The sequence below is a fragment of the Melozone crissalis genome, unplaced genomic scaffold (genome assembly GCF_028551555.1).
Source record: "Melozone crissalis strain CALT ecotype California unplaced genomic scaffold, PUWL_Pcris_2 ptg000132l_1, whole genome shotgun sequence".
Taxonomy (NCBI): domain Eukaryota; kingdom Metazoa; phylum Chordata; class Aves; order Passeriformes; family Passerellidae; genus Melozone; species Melozone crissalis.
Genome location: NW_026535905.1, coordinates 5,545,166 through 5,551,165, shown reverse-complemented (window position 1 = coordinate 5,551,165; position 6,000 = coordinate 5,545,166).

The following is a 6,000-nucleotide window of genomic DNA, read 5'->3' as shown; positions in this document are numbered from 1 at the left end:
GTTTGTGCTGCTGGAGATCTGAAGGGCTTTGTCTGATCTGATCTCCCTTTGATTGAGGGTTCTCTTGCTTACTGGGACTGCAGGGAGGAGTTTCTGCCTTACAAATCATGAAATAATAAAAATCTCCAAGGGGCACAAGGGAGGAGACTGAAGAGCGTGGTCAAAGATGGGGAAAAAAGAAATATTTTGGAGATTTTATTTTGCTTAACAATCTAACAGAAGGTAAGTGTTCTGGTGACACAATGCAGAGCTGTAGGTCTCCTTGCTGCAGGATTTTTGGAGATGCTGAAATGATCTCAGAGGATGAGTGAGCCCTCCTGTGAGGGGCACATTTTAAATCCTTGGAGGACACCTTAGGAAGCCTCTCCATAGGCTGGGAAGCTGCAAAAGCTCTTTAATTGATATTTGCTGGTAGTTTTTATCCAATCCAGGGCTCTGGGATGGAGTACATTCATGGATCAGTAAAAGGAGCTGGTTTTACCCTCTTGAGATGCCCTTTTCCCTCCATACCCATCACCAGTAACTCCCACCGTGTTCAAAGGCTGGCAGCACCTCATGGAGCCTCTGCAAAGGCTGGGAAGCTCCAAAAGCTCTTTAATGGATATTTGTTGGTAGTTTTTTATTCAATCCAGGGCTCTGGGATGGAGTACATTCATGGATCAGTACATTCAGTGGAAGGAACAGTTTTTAGGCTCTTGAGATGCCCTTTTCTCTCTCCATCCCCATCACCAGTAACTCCCACTGTGTTCAAAGGCTGGCAGCACCTTAGGGAGCCCCTCCATAGTCTGGGAAGCTCCAAAAGCTCTTTAATGGATATTTGCTGGTAGTTTTTATCCAATCCAGGGCTCTTGGATGGAGTACATTCATGGATCAGTAAAAGGAGCTGGTTTTACCCTCTTGAGATGCCCTTTTTCCCTCCATACCCATCACCAGTAACTCCCACTGTGTTCAAAGGCTGGCAGCCCACAGTGCTCCAGGCTTTTGCTTTCTCTGCAGAACCAAAACCTTAATGGGATGTTTGTTTGGGAATTGTGGCCAGGAACACTCACCCTGGGTGGATGTTGCAAGGAGAGGGGCTGAGCCTTTAGCTCCTCATGGTTTTCACAGGGCTTGCTCAACTCTCCCCTCCCAGTTTCTATTTCTTGCTGCTGATCACGACAGAGGAAATGTGCCAGGTGAACCTTTTAGTGTTTCAGAAAGTCAGATAATGACCTTGAACCCAGCCAGGATGGTGCTGTCAGCACCTCAGGGTGTTTGGTGTGATGGGGACACTGCCACTCAGTGATTCAACCTTTTTAATGAGTGAGGCTGGATGCAGCCTGGTGTCCCAGCCCACACTAGATCCGGGCAGGGATGAGCTGGATATGGGCTGGAATCCGCCACAAATTGGGCCAGACTTTCCTGAGCTGCAGGATGTTCCTTGGGCAAGAAGGGATAAGACTTTGGAGTTCTCTAGAGCTGTCAGATCTTTACCTTGCTCAGGGTAGAATTTAAATAAATGAATTGTAGAATATTCTGAGTTGGAAGGGGCCCACAGGTGTGGCATTCACATTTTGTAGAAAAATCACTTCACCCAGGATTTTTATCCTGAGAAACTGAGAAGCCTCAGAGAAAAAGGAAAACAATAATTATCGCATTTGCTTCTCCTGTGTTGTGCTCATGTGGAATGTGTTTGGAGATTGTTTACCCCCAGGTGATTGTTTCAGTGGATTCTGCTGTGAGTTGTTTTCACTCTTTGGCCAACTGGGGCCAAGCTGTGTTGGGACTCTGGAAAGAGTCAAAAGTTTTCATTATTATCTTTTTAGCCTTCTGTAAGTATCCTTTCTGTATTTTTTGTATTATTTAATATAATATAGTATCTTAAAATAATAAATTAACCTTCTGAGAACATGGAGTCAGATTCATTCCTTCCTCCCTGCCATGGGGCACCCCACAAATACAATACACAAGGATCATCAAAGTCCAACTCTTGGCCCAAGAATTTCACCCTGTGCCTGAGAGTGTTGTCCAAACACTTCTGGAACTCTCTCAGGCTGTGCCTGAATTGGTTTTGTTATTGGGACAGAACCAGCCTATTTCTGATAAAACAGAATTCCCTTCTCCTTCCTCCTGCTGGGGAAAAGAAACCAGGGATGTGACATCTGGGGAGAGCGGCTTGTGGTGAAATCACACAAACAGCTCAAACCCTCAGTGAGGGCTTCTTGCTAAAACCACCAGGAGCACCTGATTGATCAGTGTGGACCAGGCTGGAATATCCCCATCCCAATGAATGCCTTGAGCCCAGGGAAGTGAGAAAAGCCCTGCAGGGATTTGCATCACTCACCCAGTATCACCACAATGAACTTTTGGTACTTAGTGGTGTTTGCAGCATCATTTTAGAGTGCAGAGAACATTCTGACTGTGAGAATTCAGGTGTAGCAGGCATGAAAGCAGCCTGGTGTGAGAGATGAGTAATGTGATGAGCAATCTCACAATTAAAAGGCAAATATCATGGATATATGTTAGGAGAAGTTTTATAGATTTATATTTTACCCACCTCTTGTGTTGTTATCAGAAGGTGATCTGGGTTTGGGACATTTGGGAGGGTGGGATTGTTACTACATCAACATCTGACCTTCAATCAAGATTTAATGAAGGGATCTCCACCACTGGACAGACAACAAGGAGCTGATGGACAGAAGGGACTGAAGGGTTAAAAGGTGAAACCTCCATTACATACACGAGCACATGGTGGGAAAAATCCTTTACTCTCAACACCATAATATTTTCTCTATTCAGTCTTCTGATGTATTTTTGATAAGGTTTTAATAAAAAACCTTTTTTACTTTGTTTGAAAGTAAGCATCATTTCTCACAACCACAGCTTTTGGTCCTTAGTGGTGTTTGCAGCATCATTTTATAGTGCAGAGAATATTCTGACTGTGAGAGTTCAGGTGTAGCAAGCATGAAAACAGCCTGGTGTGATAGGTGAGTAATGTGATGAGCAATCTCACAATTAAAAGGCAAATATCATGGATATATGTTAGGAGAAGTTTTATAGATTTATATTTTACCCCCCTTGTGTTGTTATGGGTTTGGGACATTTGGGAGGGTGGGATTGTTACTACAGCAACATCTGACCTTCAATCAAGATTTAATGAAGGGATCTCCACCACTGGACAGACAACAAGGAGCTGATGGACAGAAGGGACTGAAGGGTTAAAAGGGGAAACCTCCATTGCGTATATGAGCACATGGTGGGAAAAATCCTTTGCTCTCAACACCATAATATTTTCTCTATTCAGTCTTCTGCTGTGTTTTTGATAAGGTTTTAATAAACCTTTTAGATTTTTTTGAAAGGGAGTATAATTTCTCAGAACCACAATGAACTTTTGGTCCTTAGTGGTGTTTGTAGCATCATTTTAGAGTGCAGGGGACATTCTGATTGTGAGAGTTCAGGTGTAGCAAGCATGAGAACAGCCTGGCTAAGCTGGAGGGGAGCCCTTGAGCCAGAAGGTGGCTGGCAATGAACTGCTGTTGTGTTTCAGCCTCTAATCAATAAATACTTGTAATGGCAGGCAAACTCTCTATTAAAAAGCTTTGAGAGTGTCTGTTTTGTGTCTCCAGGCTGAAAACAACCGTGCCAGGGCAGCAGCCTCCCTGATTTGCTCTTGCCTTTGTTTGCTCTCCTGTTTGTGGCAGCGGCTCAGGGGGTGCCTCAGTGTGATGGGCAGAGAAGGTGATGAAGGGATGGAGTTCATGTCCCCCATGAGCTGGGACAGGAAGGGTCCTCAACCAGCCTGATGTGATCTGCATGGACAGGGAGATGAGGGAGATGTGAATGCAGCTTCTCACCTCAACATTTTTATGTTTTATTAGGGAAGAACTGCTCAATGAGGGCTTGGCGCGTTTGTGGATAAAGACAAAAATGTCACAAATTCCAGGCTAGGTTGGATGGGACTTGGAGAAACCTGGGATAGTGGGAGGTGTCCCTGCCCATGGCAGGGTCTGGATTTGGATCTGGATGAGCTTTACCATCCCTTACAACCCAAACCAGGATTCCCTGATACCTGAAGGAGTTTTTGGCAAGGTGGATCAGTGTGGTTGGTCCAGGGAGGGGATCAAGGTCAGTTTTGGCTGCTCTGGAAAAGGCACCCTTGGAGCTCTCCTTCCCAAAGCTTAGAGCTCTGTGGGGTGACAATAAACCCAATCACTTAAAGATCCTCCTCTGAGCAGCACTGGGCATTAGTTGGTGGAATAACATCAACTCTGACCCTAATTTCGGCTGCTTATCTGGTTCCCAGCAGGCTTCAGTGCTCAGAGACAAAATCATCTGAGGCTGGTGCTGTCTTGTGGGAAGAAATGCTGCAAAGAGAGGTGTTGTTTCTCGCTCTGGAACTAAAACATTTCCCAAATCAAGCCGCTGCCCAGCTTATCAGGGTGTAAATACATTCTCCTGTGGGAACAGGAACTGCAGGCCAGTCTGAGCTGAATCTTGCTGCCTCTCTTCCTATCAGTCTGCTGCAGTTTCTCAGACACTGGAGGTCTGCAGAGGGTTTGAAATGAATTATTTTCCTCATCTGTTTTCTTCATGGGGGAGGCAGCAAAGACCTTGGAGTACCAAGAATGTTTGGTTTCATTCAGAGCTGCTCTCTGGTGGGTGTTACACCACTGCTTTTATTCCTTTTCTCAGAAAACCCCTTGTTTTGGTGCTTCTGGAGCTGAAAGCTCAGAAATCACACCACAAACCCATCTTTGGGGATATTTCAAACTGGTTGAGCTCTTGGGGGTATGCACCACCCCCAAAAAAAGGAAGGCCAGAATGTTGTGATAAAGGAATTGTGCTCCTGACGTGTTTTATTCTGTCCTTGGGTGTAATCTCTTGCCACATCCTGGGACTTGAGGCTGGTGAAAGGGCATGTGGGAGCTCCCCAGAGAAGGAAATTACTCTCAAGTTACTCTCTGCTTTAATTCCAGTTATTTCTATCTATTTTCTCAGGATTTCCAGCCAGGAGCCAGCCTGTCTGTGGGAGAAGCATCTCAATGGATGAGAAGGTGCCAGCACTGTTGTAGATGGCTCTTTGAAGTCTGCACATTCTCTTCAGCCAGGAGAGCCCAAAATACAGCCTGGAAGAGAAGGACAGGGAGCAGGAGTTGTAATTTCAGAATCTGAATTCTGCAGAATCAGGAGCTGTAGCCTGGCAGGTGGTGGACAGCTCTGAACTGCAGCTCTCAAAGTGGCAAATAATGGTTGGGTTTGGTCATTTTGGGATGTAAAAGTGGTTTCTGCTCACTGGGGTAAGAGGCAGCAACAGGATTAAAAGATATTTCCCTGTAGTTCTGCAGCCTCAGGTGGAGAATGAGGAAAGGGGAGTACGGATGGGCTATGAAATAAATACAATATAAATACTAGGGAGCCTTGCATCTCTTTGCATGTAGAAATCTTTTCTGTAGCAAGGAAATAATTTTGTATTTTGGCACAGGACTGATAGTGAAACACTGAATTCAGAGATAAGAATCACTTGTTTTTCTTCCAGCTCTCCTCTATTAAAAAGGAGTAAAACTCATCAAACCTCCCCTTGTTTTTTACATGGCAACCTTTGGGGTTTTCTGGTTTGTGCAGGAAGAATAATCTCCTAGGAGACGATGACCAGACTGGTGTTGAACTAGCTTAATGTTGGAAAACTTCCCTGCTAGTGAGTCAAAATTCCCTTGCACTGCTCCTTTCCTGTTCCTCATGGCACTAAAACATGGCAAAAACTCGTGGCCTACTTGGAATTTTTTCATGGAATGGTTTTCTTTGTAAACCTGCAGGTGATTTCAGGCTTCTTACTTTGGGTATCAAGTTCTTAAAAGTTTCCCTTTCTGCCTTGTAAAGACTGAAAAGGAATCTGCAAACTTCCAGATCCCTCTGGGACAGTTTTTCCTGTCCAGAAAGGGTTGCAGAAGGCAGATCTAATCTCTCAGCTGGACTAGGTGATCATTGTAGGTCCCTTTTGGCTGGAAATATTTTACCTCAGGA